General features: G+C 34.4%; 1 long non-coding RNA gene across 1 annotated transcript in view; it reads right to left on the minus strand.

Moving 5' to 3' along the window:
- Positions 1-17009, minus strand: part of LOC121314239 — a 30722-nt gene that overhangs the window by 4258 nt on the left and 9455 nt on the right. The window contains exon 3 of the long non-coding RNA XR_005950087.1: positions 3101-3622. This is a non-coding gene — a long non-coding RNA (uncharacterized LOC121314239). The remainder of the gene's footprint in view (positions 1-3100; positions 3623-17009) is intronic.

A 17009-nucleotide genomic window follows, 5' to 3' on the forward strand; every position in this document is an offset into this window, starting at 1 on the left:
CGCAGTTGATATAATAATTATTGGTCAGAGTTGCATGGATTTTCCTCCCCAGTTATTTCGATGTAGTGTAATATATCTTTATAATAAATAATAATAAATGCCTATATATCTTTATACTAAATACAGTAGGACAACATGATTGTGGTTGAATACTAAAGAGGAGGCACGCAGAATACATTTCAGCTGAAGGATCCATTATAACATAAATACATCTGTTATTAGTTTGAGGATTTGAAACAACAGTCTATTTAAATAACATTTACGGTATTTGGCGCAAAACTTTATTTAACCAAGTCATAAGGGTTCTTATATAAATACCGTATTGTCTTATTGCATAGTATTGAAGACTACAAAAAAAAAAGTATTACACGTTAAAAACAAGGAAGTTTTTAATAATTACATAATATACCAAGACAAGGGGGGTTCCAAAAGTATTTATAATTTACTGTTCCAAAACAAATATATTTGTTACGTCTTAAAGTTATCTTAATAGTTAGTGGCAACAGAAAAAAAAGGTAAAAACAAAACAAGTTTTTTTTTTATATTATATTAAGTTTTGTGTGAAAAAAGAACAGTTACTTTTTTTTTTTTTTTTTTTTTTTGCACTTGACACAATGACTGGGTTGCAGTACACATTCAAAAATCAAGAATCCAAGCAAATGACAACCCACAACAACACATCTCATTCGCTACTGGACAACATGACGAATGCACAGAAATGACATAAACGTACCCACTGAATCTGAAACCGCTAAAAGCATACAGAACAGCTTGTTCAAAATACTATCGCTTGTTATAGCCTTATTGACACTTTTGCTCAGTAAGTTTACTATTATGCTCATTATCATCACATTGTGGATGGGTGGACACATGTAAAATATCAATAATAATGTATTATTTTCCCTTTGTAGCTTATACTGGGGCTGATATTATTCAATCACCTATGTCAATAACGAAAAGTCAAAGGAATTATGCAGTATTTAAATGCGCAGTGGATAGTGTGTCTTCACAAGACACTGCTATACACCGGTATCGACACCACGAAGAGAAAGGACTTGAATGAGTTTCATATTTCAAGTCACCGGACGATCAGAAATCTGCTGCAGGTTTCGAAAACAGGTTTTAGGCTACTAAGGAGAATAGCTCTTGCTTATTCACAATATCTGGTATTAAGGAGGGCGATGCAGCCACCTATTACTGTGCTTATTGGAGTACACAGTGGAACAGCTGCTAGGAAACCTCGTCTAAGAACAATCTTTTGAAAGGACAAGAACACCTGATCATTATAGTAGAAAGGTACAATACTATGATTAGCTAGAAGTGTTTCTCTGGCTACGCTTTAAAATGAGTGTTTGAAATAACATTTCCAACTGAATTAATTTGAAATAAGCGCCTAAGGATACGTTCAATATTTACTCTTACAGTATTGGCGATATTTTAAAAAGTGTACTTATTCAAGAATAATCAATATTAAAGCTGCGGAGTAAGCATATATATATGTAAATATAAACTGCTGTAAAGTAAACACAATTACATTTCTGGTAAAATATGTGCATTCAGACAGCATATGATAAATTTTGCATATCCTCCAATGATACTATTTTTAAGAACAAAACAAACAAACAAAACATATATATGTTTTCAAAGAAATTGCATTGTATGCCTACCGCAGGTTCCTTAATTCTATTATATGGTACGTTACTTATTTTTTATTTTTTTAAATGGTTGAAGGGAATACATTTAGGGAACCCAAAAAAGAGGAAAAAGACTTTGTTTTTCTGTAGTGCAGTATAATTACGTTTTTTGAATGAAAACATATTTGTTGCACTTCACTCTATGGCTGAAGACATATGGCCAACAATAACTACTCGAAATGTTCTAATATTGAAGACAAATTTAAATATATCGACACACACCGTTAATATCGCAGCTAAATATCTGTATATGAAACATTTTTTCATCTAAAGCCTACACACTATATTGACATAATAAAGATTTAATTATGTTCTTTCCTGAGTAAAATATTATTATTATTATTATTATTATTATTATTATTATTATTATTATTATTATTATTGAAATGTCGCTGTATCTAATGTTGGATCAGAATTAGTAACCAGTTATTTATTCGATCTATAAGTCAATCAGACAATCGTATTGAAACTATTTAAACCTATTTAATGAATATTCACTGCCTTTAAAAAAGGACTATAATTGTGAGAAAGTAACATTTAATCAAGAGAAGGCACTGCTGTCTTGACTGGTATTTGGGTGCATAATTTATGATTGCCGTTAGACTGTTGAACCAAGAACCAGCCGCATGCGAGTCACTTCCTCTTTGTCTGTACAATCTAGAGAAACACACCCCATTGGAAAACTACAGACCAGAGAATGTTTGCAGTGTTTTATCTGAACTGGGCTCTGCTGGTACCTGCTAGTTAAACTAAATAAAGTAGTACTCTTCGCTGTGCTGTTGGTGTTGATTTCAAGTTGATTGGATTGAGCTTCTTTATGATTTTCAATACGTTATTTTGTGAGTTTATATAAACTAGCACTTGTAATAAACTACAGATATAGCACGAGACTAAACTAACGACTGGTTTTATTTATTTATTTATTTTATTTTTTAGCTGAGATGTTGGCTCTTATCTTGGAACAACTTCGGCACATATCAAATTAAGCAGTTGGACGAATATTACACTATTCCTCTACAGCTCAGACTATTAAAGATACAGGTTTCACTGAAGAGAAAGGTGTAACTGAATGAGTAGGAGATGTCTTTACCTTGGTTGTGCATGCTATTATTAATAGAGACTGATTCTTCATATTATTATCATGTTATCTGGACAGTCACACTGATACAGAGCTATGGAGCATATTTACAAAAACTTGTTTATTTTGCTTCTGTGTTTTAGATTCACTTTTCTCCAATACGGGACACAAATAGCATGCTTATGAGACTTCATGTCTTTTGAATAAACTGATATAATTGAACAAATCGATCAATCCCAATAAATAAATAAAAACATAAATAAATAAATAAAAAAGTCAACAGCTGGCGTACATTGTACTTTGAAAAAAACATCCCATATCCACTTACCTATTATTCAGGACCACGGACAGCACTCATCTAGCGCGACATCCTTCACAGACTTCAGATACCGGATAAAGGGCCTTTCTGGTGCAGATAAATTAATTCAGCACCTGTTTTCTGAGAAGCTCCGATAACTGTGCAGATTCCAAGTCGCCCCAAAATGTAGGGGACTTAGAGACACGGGTATGTTTTACTTTTTGGAACGAACTGAAGTTGCTAAGGTGCAATGCCTTCGCCTAGTATTGGGTAAAATCACCCGAGCGTCATTTCCTGGAACAGCATATGGATATCTAATTGCTGGTGCACAACAATTTTAGGTTTTCTGTTGCAACCATTGGTTTTGAAATTAAGCCAAAATGATGTTCTGGTGTTCTTTCATTTCTATTGGTTCTCTTATATGTGAGTATTCGGTTATGGGTGTCTGGCGGATGCAGCATTTTATCACGGTGATTCAGATGAATCGCATTGCCACTTCTTCTTTTATTTCAGATGGAGTGTTTTCTGTCTCTTTAGAACAGTCGCAGATATCTGTCACAAGAAAAAAAAAACAATAAAAAGAGCAACTTTCAGTTGTAAAGTCCTCGGGTGCAACATTAATGATGCTTCTATGCATTGGTATAGAAGAGGCCTGGGGAAGGTTTAAAGAGGATATTGTAATACCAGAAGGACGGGAACTATGAACACGACCAAGATTTTAATAACGACCATTTCAAAGCTGAAAAACTAAGCCAGAGGACCATCTGCAAACTCATTACAACTACAGTGGAAGATAACGATGCTGGCAGTTATTATTGTGCTTATTGGGACTCAGCACTGTGACTTCAAAGATAGGATACGCTCTACAGAAACATTTTACATGGTGGCACAGAAACACAAAGGCTGTTACAAGTACCACTGTAATATACATTTTAAAGGTCAATTAAGGTCCTCCTTCAAAAGACGGGATCCCCCAAACTTTTTTTTATTACTTTAGGAAATATAAATACATAATCTGAGATAAAAAGGTTATGCTTATCCATCGTTTAGGAATTTTCAAAGAATCATTATCTAAAATATAAAACCGTAGATTTCTAATTTGACCAATAGTTTATTCATAAAATTCATAAGAAAAATAAAACCGACCCAAAGACGTAAATCAGACCTACTTATTGTAAAACATTAATAACCTTAACGTTACAAACTTCATTGTAAACACAATTAATACCCTCCACATGTATAGAACCAATGACTTTTGAATGAAAAACATATAATTATTATTTTCGCAATATCAGATCCAATTAGTAACATAACTTTAAAAAGGAATATACCTCTATTTCAAATACAATATATTCATAATTAAAAAGAATACTTAAAATTCAGCACCCCAGACAGAGGACCGTGAACAGCGTATCAATCTCTCAACGTCCTTCTCACAACGCAGCAACCAGAAAGTACGCAGACCAGGCAAGAAAAATCCTTTCAACAGTACAGTCACCAGAGGGTTAACATCTCGTCACTTCAATTCCAGGCCTTTCTTCAATTAACCCAATCAAACCCCTGGCTAATGCCTCCAGCATATACTTATTACACCATCAATAGAACAGCCGTCCCTTCTTTAAATAGTAAAAGTTATGTTGCTATATACCAAAGAAAGGTTTATGTAAAGTCTTTTTCTTTTAAATATTGTAGTTGTGTTTACTATTATAAGTAATAGATACAGCTGTGGTTTCTTAGTTTACCATGGTGTCTATATTTATGGAAACAGTTGCAATGTTGCCTGCTATTTAAAAAAACAGCTTTTAAATTGTCATAAGATTGTATGAATATGCCATGAAAATGTTGCTGCTCTAAAGCCTGAAATGAATGCATGCAAAAACAAGGTAAGCTCTGGAACGGATTGGTTACCTGGTCACCGAGTCACTTCCTCTTATTTGCTTTTTTAAAGCAGTTTAGAACAGTATGGGCTCATAAGCATTTCATTTTTGAAAGACCACAAGATGTTTCGGGCAGTATGTGTAATACTGGTTTCACATTTCATCTGTAAGGTTACAGAATTTACACACAGTAATAAACACGACTTTGTATGCTCAAATCTCTCAAGAGTTTTCTTTTAATGTATATTTTTATTTTGTATTACAGATGCAGAATCTGCTGTAACACTGAATCAGCCAAAACAAACCCTCATTACAAGGCCAGGCGATTCTTCCAGAATAGATTGTCAAGTGGAAGGAATTGATTTTGTTAAATTGATAATCCACTGGTACAGACAAAGGGATGGCGAAGATCTGAAGCGCGTTCTTTATTCAACAGCTTCGAAAACTGAATACGATGACCAGAGCACCAGCATCAGAATCGTGTCTGAAAGAAACTCAAAGGACTCTGTGTGTACTCTTGCTGTGTCTAAAACACAAACAAGTGATCAAGCCACATATTACTGTGCTGTTTGGCACCACTGTGATGCAAAGCTACATACAGCCTCTACTAAAAGTAATACAATCTACACTTGTTTAGATTAAAACGACCACAAAAAGTCACCTGTAAAGATACCAGGAAACGCAACATGTCAAAAGAGTTGTTTAAGAGATCAACTATTATAATGATTCATAAAGTCAAACTGTTACATTCTGAAAATATTTTAAACTTTACTTAATCTTTATACGGTTTTCTACAATAGGGTAGGCCTACTACACATTTTGGTTCACTGAAAAAACTGTGTTTTTTTTTTCTTTCTAAAAGACCTGTCTGTTTAACAGGTAACCATGACATGTTACTTAATCCCTTTCCGACATATTCTAAAGAATTCCGCAGTAGGCCTACTGTTTTAAAGAATAGGGTTTTAGACCCGGGCACTGTATTTATTGTTTATGTATACATAAATAAACAAATTAACATTTCATTTGCAGGTCTAATTCAATGACGATTGAATGTATATATATATATATATATATATATATATATATATATATATATATATATATATATATATATATATACACACACACACACAATTGTAACAAGGATAATAAAATATAACAACGTTTTTTTTCTGGTTTGGTAATTTTATTGAGTGCATTTTTATTACATAAAGACATACCCTAAATGATTTGTGATTTTAAGCTATGTAAATAATGAAATGGCAATGTCTTCATTAAGGGGCTGTGTGGCAGAGTGTCCCGCCCCTTTGTGTTTATTAGTGTTTTATGTTGTATGTAGTGTGTTAACGTTCGTGTTTATGTATAAGATTCACAGGATATAAATATGGGTTATGAGCACGAGTGACATAAAGTGTAATTTGTATTTAGACACGAGGATGGCACAACTCAAACCATGTGCATATTTAAGTGGGTATTGATAAGCGAGCACGGGAGTACACAGATTAGTTCACATGCTGGGATTCAAGTGAATAATTAATTGGTAATTGAATCCCAGCACCCAGCACACTTATGTATATATGCACGAAGCACTCACTGGGGGTTGTGTGTTCGTTAGTGGAGAACAGGTGGAGTTAGCAGAAAAATCTAAGTAAGCAATTGCTACAACATTCTGGAAGTGCCATTGCGGTACTTGTTTGCTGGGTTCATCCACGTCTGTTTTGTCTGTCTGTTTGTTTGGCCAACGCGCCCATTATTTTCATCGCTGTGTGTTTTGTTTAAACTCTTTTGCTTGTATTATTATTTAATAAATAAACTGACCGCCACGGCTCAGCTTTCACCCGCCATCAAAAGCGTGTTTTGGTTTCTGTTCCTGGTTCTGACGTCACCCCTGCAAAAGCACCCTTTCACAGGCTGGTATAAACAGTGATCACATTGTTTTAATAGTCATGTATGATGAAATAGTTTAAAGACAGCATAGTTCCCCCAAATCCCTTTTGATTAATGTTATTAATATTCTTTGTATTATGTAGGGGCCTGAATTAAATCAAACGTTGCTGTGTTGTCCAATGCTCTATAACTGTGTCCAGGCCCTGAGAGTATAGTCTGAAATTAAACATATCAGTTATAACACACTTCGTTAGGGTTAACGTGGTTCACCTCGCAAAAAACTGTCGTAACTGAACATCAAGCTTGTTGTGAGCTCAAAGTCATTGTGAAAGTGTTAACTCAGTTAGAGTAGATGCTGATTCTAGTTAATGTGTGATGCAGGGGTAGAGGAAACATCTGTAAAAACTATATTCCGAATTCTTAGTAAAAAAACAAAAACAAAAAACACATAAACAAAAAAAACAAAAAAACTGTTTGCCCTTAAGTAGCAGATAAGAACAACCTATCCTTAATCTACCGTTACAAGGGTTTTTTGTTTAACAAAGGAGGAGGAGTTTGTAAAACCTGTAGTGAAGGCCACGGCCCAGCTGAAATGTAAAGTTTGTGTTTAGCTTAACCCTTTAATTTGGTCTCTGTACTTGTTTATTTTGTTCCCATGTTTTTGCTTCTTTTATGCTAATAAATATGCACAACAGCACATTGAGTTGCAGCCTCTGCCTCTGGGTCTGCTTCATACCCTTCAACAGCCTTGGCTGTGATGCTATTCCGCCACTGACATATCTTCAAATAAACTTCCTTTTAACCCTGTTGAAGTTTTATTTTTATTTTTTTTTCCCCAAAGCTTTTGTTTAAATGAATAATTATAAGCTTAAACCAGCAGTGCTCACCTTCAATCATTTCAGTGAAAAGGGACTTCCTCTTCGGTTCTTTTTGCATACCAGTTTTTTTTTTTTTTGCTTAATTTGAATGTGTAATAAAACAATCGTTGTCATATTGTGTGTGCTGATCTTTGATTGGTTAGATTAATTTCCTGTTGTATCTGAAGATGGTTTGCAAAAGCTTAGTCAGTAAGAGGACCCTCTAAAACCAACAGTATAGTTTTCCATCAGTGAGAAACTATGTCCTGGCCACCATATATCTTAGTTGTTTTATCTTTATCATGTAAGGTTTACATTTTAAAAACGAACTTTTGAAATGACAGCCCATGTGACAGATACATATCACCATGTCATTCTTCATTGCAGGTGGAGTGCTTGCAATTTCTTTGGAACAGTATCAACTCTCCATCACCAGAGAAAGTGGCGGAATTGCAAGAATAAGGTGCAAAGTCTTACCTAAAGGTGCAGCAAATACTCAACTAATCCACTGGTACCAACAAAAAGAGGGTGAAAGTCTGAAGCGGGTTCTTTACAGCATAGGTTCTAGCTCTGAATACGATCAGGAGAGCTATCGAAAAAAATTCTCAGTTGACATCGACAATAAGAAGGACGAGTGTACTCTTTCAGTGCTTAAGCCTGAGAAAAGTGATAACGGCAAATATTACTGTGCCTTTTGGGACTCTCACAGTGACACAGAGGTACAGAAAACATCTGCAAAAACTGTCTTCTTAATTGATATGATCTTGCGTTAGTAAAAAGTTTAAAGAAAGCTTAAAAATCTGGTTCTGCACAACAACAACAACAAAAGGAGCCAATTAATTTCAAATAAAAGATTCGGCAATACTGTTTGCCTGCAATATAATAGTTTAAAGTGGATTCCTGTGTTGTATTGGTCTTTTATTGATGGCAGCATGGATAGAAATAAGTTAATTCTACAAACTTACTTCAGATATTATATAGTTACTACATTTATCAGTTATAAATCAGTAGCCTAACTATCTGTAAAATAACAGGTTTGGTTTCCCATCAATCTTTATAATGTGAACACTGAGAATATAACATATTTCATATTATAAATCTTCTTAATTGCTATGCTATTGCCTTAGTAAAAAGCTAAAAATAAATAAAAAACCTGTTGGTAGATAAGAACAAACTATTTTCAGTCTACCATTACAATAATTTTTGTTAGCAAGCACTTTGATTTAAACTTTTCTTATTCAGATTACTGTGAATACTTACATATTCAAGGCCAGTAAAACCTCTGTGCTCATGGGTGCCTGTACAAGCAACTGGTTCTAACTGTGTTTTTACAGAACTGTCACTGGACTAAGTGCTCTTGTATAAAAACTTATCCCCCCGCATTTGCACATGACAGAAAACAACATATACCTCCACCCAGGTATAAGCCAGGTCCCTATTTACATGATTAAATGGTAATACTTTATAAGGTTTGATATGCCCCGTAAGGGAAAAGGGAGATCTGACAACTTGATACTGAGCTGGTCATTTTAAAACAGCTCTAAGCATCTCACTCAGGCAATACAAAAATATTAATAAAAATCACTACAATACATCTAACTGGATTGCAAATATATCAAACTAGTGCATGAGCACACATACAGTCCTCATAATCACGGTTCTTTATAATATCAAGAGATTATCAGATTATCTAAAGGAAGTTGTATGATAAATGTTTGGTGACGATTAGGCAGAATTGAAGCAGTTATTGTGTTCACTATGCAGTGACACGTTCCACGCAAAAGAGATGCAAAACTTTGTTAAAAACAAACTGATTTTTAAACTAATTCGCAAAGAAATAATGAAAGCAAATAAATGTTGTAACTGTTGTAACTCAGACTCTTAATTTAAATAACTATACATAGTGTATTATTACTGTAATTTTAAAGCAACCATTATGTTAAATGTTATGCAGAAAAGTCAGGATGTTATCACATGGCTCTACAGCTTATATTAGCTAGGAATTAAACTTATATTTATGCATTTTAATAGTTTCAACTAAAACAACCATGTTATAATTGATTGTATTTATTATTTTTTTTCAGATTCACAGCTGCAGAGAAGAGAAGCTGCGACACCCCCTACCGGGCGTACAAGTCTATAAATTAAAACTTTATACATCTGTGCTTGAAGAGAACATTGCACCCTAAATACTACACTACACTACGACTACTGCTCACGGGGACAAGCAAGCTGTCATATGTGAGTTATATCTGCAGAATCAAAATGAGTAGTTTGCATAATTTTCAATATTATAATACAGTGTGATGCATGTAGCAATACAAACGTTTCTAAAGCGATTTACTCCAATTCGTCAATAGCTTTTTTTTTTTTTTTTCAGAAAGTACCAATAAAGTTACGAAACCAGATAAACAATTAAGACACTTAATTAATGTGCTCGAATGAAGTATTACGTTGTTTCTTGTTTGTTTTAGATGTTTAATTGATGTATTTTTCATACAGAAAAAAAAAGATGACGATTTGGAGGAAATATCTGCGAATCTAGTCCGTAGTACAGCTGCTTCAGCTGTAACAATGCGCTCTCAATCCTATACAACAATTAAATATAAATTGCCACGATGGGTTTAAACTTTAAAAATCTGTATTTTATTTTTATAAATTGTGTTCTGTAAATTAATTTAAACCAATCAGAAACTGGAATGAGAGATGCTTCCCAACATGTTGTTAAATGTAGGGGGCAATAAACACGTGCTTCCTTCAGAAGATGACATCATCTGCTATACGCTTTTATAATAGTTGATTCGGAGAGGTCGATTCCAAGCTGGCTAGGGCACAATGCGTACCGCTATTCTTTATTTCAAAGTTATGCTCATTATGTGGTCAAGTAAGTATAGTGTACTGGTAAACTAATAATAATGTTATGAGCAACGTACAATACAGTACATCAACGTTTTACAATGTCAATCCTCTTCACAGGTAACACAGAGTGTAACGGGGACTATGTAACTCAATCTCCCCTTTTAATGACAAGAAAAGCGGCAAGTAAGCAGATTGCGTTGTTCAGATGTACATTTGAGAAAGAGTAATTTTCCAAGGAAGCAATTCACTGGTATCGTCATACTCCAGATGCAAAGAACCTTGAGTGGATCATGTATTATATATCAAAGGATAACGAAGATACCATAAAAAACGACGATATAAAATCAAGATTCTCTGTGAGGAAATACAACGACATAAAGACGTGCAGCCTGACAATAAACAACGTTAAAGACAGTGATGCAGCTACATACTACTGTGCGTATTGGGACACCACACTATGTCACACTGAAGTAAACGCCGCACAAAAACATCAATTGCGGGTGAAATACGTAAAAATATCACAAAACTCCTGTGTTTCAAGTCCCAAAGTTAACAGTAGTTAAAAATCTGTATGCATGTGTGACAAAGTGCCCGCCCCTGTGTAAATTATCTGTTATGTTGCGTGTGGTTTGTTAAATGTTGGTGTATAGTCATTGGTACACGGGATATAAACGGGTCTGTAACACGAGTGTTTAAAATGTATATTTGTATTTAGGCACGGGATTGAACATCACTTCATGTACATTTAAAGTAGTTAAAATGTGAGCACAAGGTTGCACATAATTAATTCACGTGCTGGGATTCAAGTGAATAATTAATTAGTAATTGAATCCCAGCACAATAGTATATATACAGATGCACGTTGTCACATACTCGCGGTTGGGTGTTCCGTGAGTGGAGAACGGGAGAGAGGGAGAGAGGAGAGGGGAGAGGGGGAGGATAAACTATTTACAACAGTTGCTAATGTGTGCTGGTGGGACCAGCACGATACTTGTTTATTTAGAAACTCACCGTGTTTGTCAGTGTGTCTGTCCGTGCACCGTTTTCTTAAGTATAGTCCGTTTTTGTTTGTCTCTTTTATTTTGGCGTAGAGTGCCGTGTCCTGTTTTCTGTTTGTTTAAACCTTTTATTTTGTAATAAACCAGCGCCAGCAGGCGTCTTCCTCGTTTCATTTCATCCTGTCTGTTGTGTATTTCATTCCTTCCTGGTTCTGACGCCGCCCACTTCGGCTGTCTCTGTGACAGCATGTAACAAACTAAACACATTGATTTGGAGGTAGATTCAATTAGAATGATGAGGCCTGGTTTTAATAAAAAAAAAAATATTATGCTTACAAAAAAAAAAAAGACTTTATAGACCCACTGAAGTCTGTAATATAAAAAGCACAGTTTATAACAAATATTTGTTTTCTTATATTACGTTCTGTGCGAAAAAAAAAAAAAAACAACAACACAAACGAATAAGCTTGTTTTGCTGCACTTGACACAATGATTGGGTTGCAGTACACATTCAATGATCAAGAATCCAAGCAAATGACAACAACACATCTCATTTGCTACTGGAAAACATGACGAATGCACAGAAATGACATTATCGTACCCGCTGAATCTGAAACCGCTAAAATCATACAGAACAGCTTGTTCAAAATACCAGCGTTTGTTATATCCTTATTGACAGTTAATTCGTAAATTGTTACTGTTATGATCATTATTATTATTATTATTATCACATTAAGTGGATGGATGGACACATGTAAAATGTCACTAATAATGTATTATTTTACCTTTGTAGCTTATACTGGGGCTGATATTATTCAATCACCTATGCCAATAATGAAAAGTCAAAGGAATTATGCGGTGGTTAAATGCGCAGTGGATGGTGTGTCTTCACAAGACACTGCTATACACCGGTATCGACACCACGAAGAGAAAGGACTTGAATGGGTTTCAGATTTCAAGTCACCGGACGACCAGAAATCTGCTGCAGGTTTCGAAAACAGGTTTTCGGCTACTAAGGAGAATAGCTCTTGCTTATTCACAATATCTGGTATTAAGGAGGGCGATGCAGCCAGCTATTACTGTGCTTATTGGAGTACACAGTGGAACAGCTGCTAGGAAACCTCGTCTAAGAACAATCTTTTGAAAGGACAAGAACACCTGCTCATTATACTAGAAAGGTAGGATTAGTTTGTTAGAAGTGTGTTTCTCTAGCTACGCTTTAAAATGAGTGTCTGCAATAACATTTCCAATTGAATTAATTTAAATTATAGACACCTAAGTATACATGCAATATTTACTCGTACAGTATTGACGATGTTTTAAAAAGTGAATTATCAATATTTATGATGTGTATTAAGCATGATTAATATCATAATATATATATATATTATATATATATAAATATATAATATATATAATATATATATATAATCATATACTATATATATGATGACTTACCAAGACTACTGAACCTTTGGGCCAGTGGCTCTTTACCGCATACCGATTCACTTGCTAATGGTGTTGCATTTCCCTCTGTGTGTGTATGTGTGTGTGTGTGTGTGTGTGTGTGTGTGTGAGACTACATATGTATAGTGAACAAATCTTGTTTTTCTTCATACACGACGACCCAAAGCATATACAGCTAAACCAATTGTAATTATTGAAGAAAAATAAGATACAAGTTCTGAAAGTCCTTTGCAATCACTAGATTTCCATCCAATAGAAATGGCTTGGGCATCTGAATTAAAAGCTGTAGCCAGACATTGTGTATCTAGTCTGTTTGAGTCAAAGGGAATATATAAGACAGAATGGGTCCAGATTTCACCAACAAGATGAAACATACTGGTTAAGAATCACAAACATCTGAAAGCTGTAAGAAAAGCAAAAGGAGGACACACGCAATAAGCACGGGTGCAAAGTTGTTTGTTTGTCATGAACGAATACTTTCAATGAAATCAGTTTTTTTTGTTGTTGCTTTTTTTTTTTAATTAAAAATACTTGTACTTAATCTGTTACCTTGGATTGTGGTATCAGTACAATGTTGAGGTAGCAGATTACCAGTTTGCAAGACCAGACTTGGAAACATCAACATTTTATTTTCACAATTAAATAGTCAATTATAATAAAATGCAAATACCAAAACATCACACACAAAAATAGCTCAAAGTAATTATAATTACAGCAACACAAATAATTCAATTTAACACTAAAAAGAAAGCACAATAAAACATACACAAATCTTTGAGTTGTCTAAGTTTTGTACCGTTACACTGGAATAAATATAGTTGCGTTTGATGCTTTAAAGACCATTTTATATTTTATTGATATGCTTTGCTGTTGTTGAAACAAAAATCTCCAAGCCTGCTGAGAGCAGCTTCGAGGTTGTCTTTAATAAAGGACCTACCGTCCCTAATGATGATCATATAATATTTGAATTAATATGTATTTATACACACCTCTATAATGTTTGATTTATACCAACAAACTGGGCAACATTGTCATTCTGTTCATGAAATACCATATTTAGACGCTTTAAGAAAAGTATATAGATTTTTAGTTTATTAAATAATCTGCTATAAACTAAACCCAATTGAATTGCTGGTAAAATATTTTCGTTCAGACAGCATATGATAATAAACTGTGCCTATCCTCCAATTATGCTATTTTTAAGAACAAAAAAAATGTATACATATATGTACGTTTGCCTTGTATGCCTACTGCAGGTTGTAATTTTTTTCCTTAATTAATTATATTATATAGTACGTTATGTTTTTTTGTTTTTTGTTTTCTTTGTTAGATGGTCGAAGGGAATGCATTTAAAGAAACCAAAAAAGAGCAAATAGACTGTTTTTCTGTAGTACAGTATAACTACGTTTTTCAAATGAAAACATACTTGTTTCACTTCACTCTATGGCTGAAGACAATAGCCAACAATAAATGTTAGAAAATGTTCTAATATTGAAAAAAAAGTCTAAATATATCAATAGACCCTAAACATCAATATCTCAGCCAAATGTGTATAGGAACCATTCTTCATCTAAAGCCAACACGCTGCAACATAGGCCTGTTATTCAACAACGGTGCGTTTCTAAAACGTATCTGACGTTGTTATGGTACAATACAATATATATATATATATATATATATATATATATATATATATATATATATATATATATATATTTATATATATATATATATATATAATATATCTATATATATGTATCAATTACTTACCATAGTTAGATGCATAGAACAATCTACAATGTTTTATGAGTTACATAAAAATAGTAAGCTCTTGTAATGGTTTTTACCATGCGAAACATACGCTCTAAAGATGTAACAGATTATCTCATGGGGTGTAACCGCTTGAATGACACGGACTTTTATTTATTTATTTATTTATTTTATAAACTGTTAACACGTGGACCTGTCTAAAAACGTAACCAGAGTTGAAAAATCCAAGAAAACATACAATTGCATTCAAATAATAAAACGATGTTACTGTTTTTAATTGCACATCTGTAACTGTTAGCCGGGTGTGAGTAATCTTCTATCATATATACTTATTTAATATATAAAAATAATTTACGCGTTTATTTATTTATTTATTTATTATTTATTTATTTATTTATTGTGTTTTCTTTTATGTAGGTCCTACTGACACAGGTGAACAAACGCAGACTCCAGAATTCATACTAGCTCGACCAAATGAAAAAAGTCCTCGGTATTAACATGCATTGGGTGGTAGTTTGTCAGTAGACTTCACGATTATTCATTGGTACCAAGAGGAAAAAGGGAGAGAGTTTTAAACGAATTTTGTATGTCAGCGAGCGATGACAACCACAACGACCAAGGGTTTACGAACAGATTTACTGCTGGAAAATCAAAAAACAAAAAACAATGCGTCCTAACTGTATCCAGCCATAATGTGGATGATTCTGCAACATACTATTGCGCGTATTGGGCTAGCACGGTGTTTCTCTTTCCGGGTAGTGGAGATAAAAACCGTTTAGAATACTGTTTCATATGATAAAGATTTTTCTAGAACAGACTCTTTCCTGAGTAAAATATATGTTATAGGCTTTGAATAACAAATTTCATATTACACATCAGATTCAGTATTTACTGTTTTTATATTGTATTCGCTTCAAATCGAATGTTATGTGTGTGTGTGTGTGTGTGTGTGTGTGTGTGTGTGTGTGTGTATATGTATATATATATATATATATATATATATATATATATATATATATATATATATATATATATATATATATATATATACAGTGGCTTGCGAAAGTATTGACCCCCCTTGGCATTTTTCCTATTTTGTTGCCTTACAACCTGGAATTAAAATTGATTTTTATTTGGATTTCATGTAATGGACATACACAAAATAGTCCAAATTGGTGAAGTGAAATGAAAAAAATAACTTGTTTAAAAAAATTCTAAAAAATAAATAACGGAAAAGTGGTGCGTGCATATGTATTCACCCCCTTTGCTATTAAGCCTCTAAATAAGATCTGGTGCAACCAATTACCTTCAGAAGTCACATAATTAGTTAAATAAAGTCCACCTGTGTGCAATCTAAGTGTCACATGATCTGTCACATGATCTCAGTATATATACACCTGTTCTGAAAGGCCCCAGAGTCTGCAACACCACTAAGCAAGGGGCACCACCAAGCAAGTGGCACCATGAAGACCAAGGAGCTCTCCAAACAGGTCAGGGACAAAGTTGTGGAGAAGTACAGATCAGGGTTGGGTTATAAAAAAATATCCGAAACTTTGAACATCCCACAGAGCACCATTAAAGCCATTATTAAAAAATGGAAAGAATATGGCACCACAACAAACCTGGCAAGAGAGGGCCGCCCACCAAAACTCATGGACCAGGCAAGGAGGGCATTAATCAGAGAGGCAACAAAGAGACCAAAGATAACCCTGAAGGAGCTGCAAAGCTCCACAGCGGAGATTGGAGTATCTGTCCATAGGACCACTTTAAGCTGTACACTCCACAGAGCTGGGCTTTATGGAAGAGTGGCCAGAAAAAAGCCATTGCTTAAAGAAAAAAATAAGCAAACACGTTTGGTGTTCGCCAAAAGGCATGTGGGAGACTCCCCAAACATATGGAAGAAGGTACTCTGGTCAGATAAGACTAAAATTGAGCTTTTTGGCCATCAAGGAAAACACTATGTCTGGCGCAAACCCAACACCTCTCATCACCCCGAGAACACCATCCCCACAGTGAAGCATGGTGGTGGCAGCATCATGCTGTGGGGATATTTTTCATCGGCAGGGACTGGGAAACTGGTCAGAATTGAAGGAATGATGGATGGTGCTAAATACAGGGAAATTCTTGAGGGAAACCTGTTTCAGTCTTCCAGAGATTTGAGACTGGGACGGAGGTTCACCTTCCAGCAGGACAATGACCCTAAGCATACTGCTAAAGCAACACT

This window comes from Polyodon spathula, chromosome 4 (assembly GCF_017654505.1).
Source record: "Polyodon spathula isolate WHYD16114869_AA chromosome 4, ASM1765450v1, whole genome shotgun sequence".
Lineage (NCBI taxonomy): Eukaryota > Metazoa > Chordata > Actinopteri > Acipenseriformes > Polyodontidae > Polyodon > Polyodon spathula.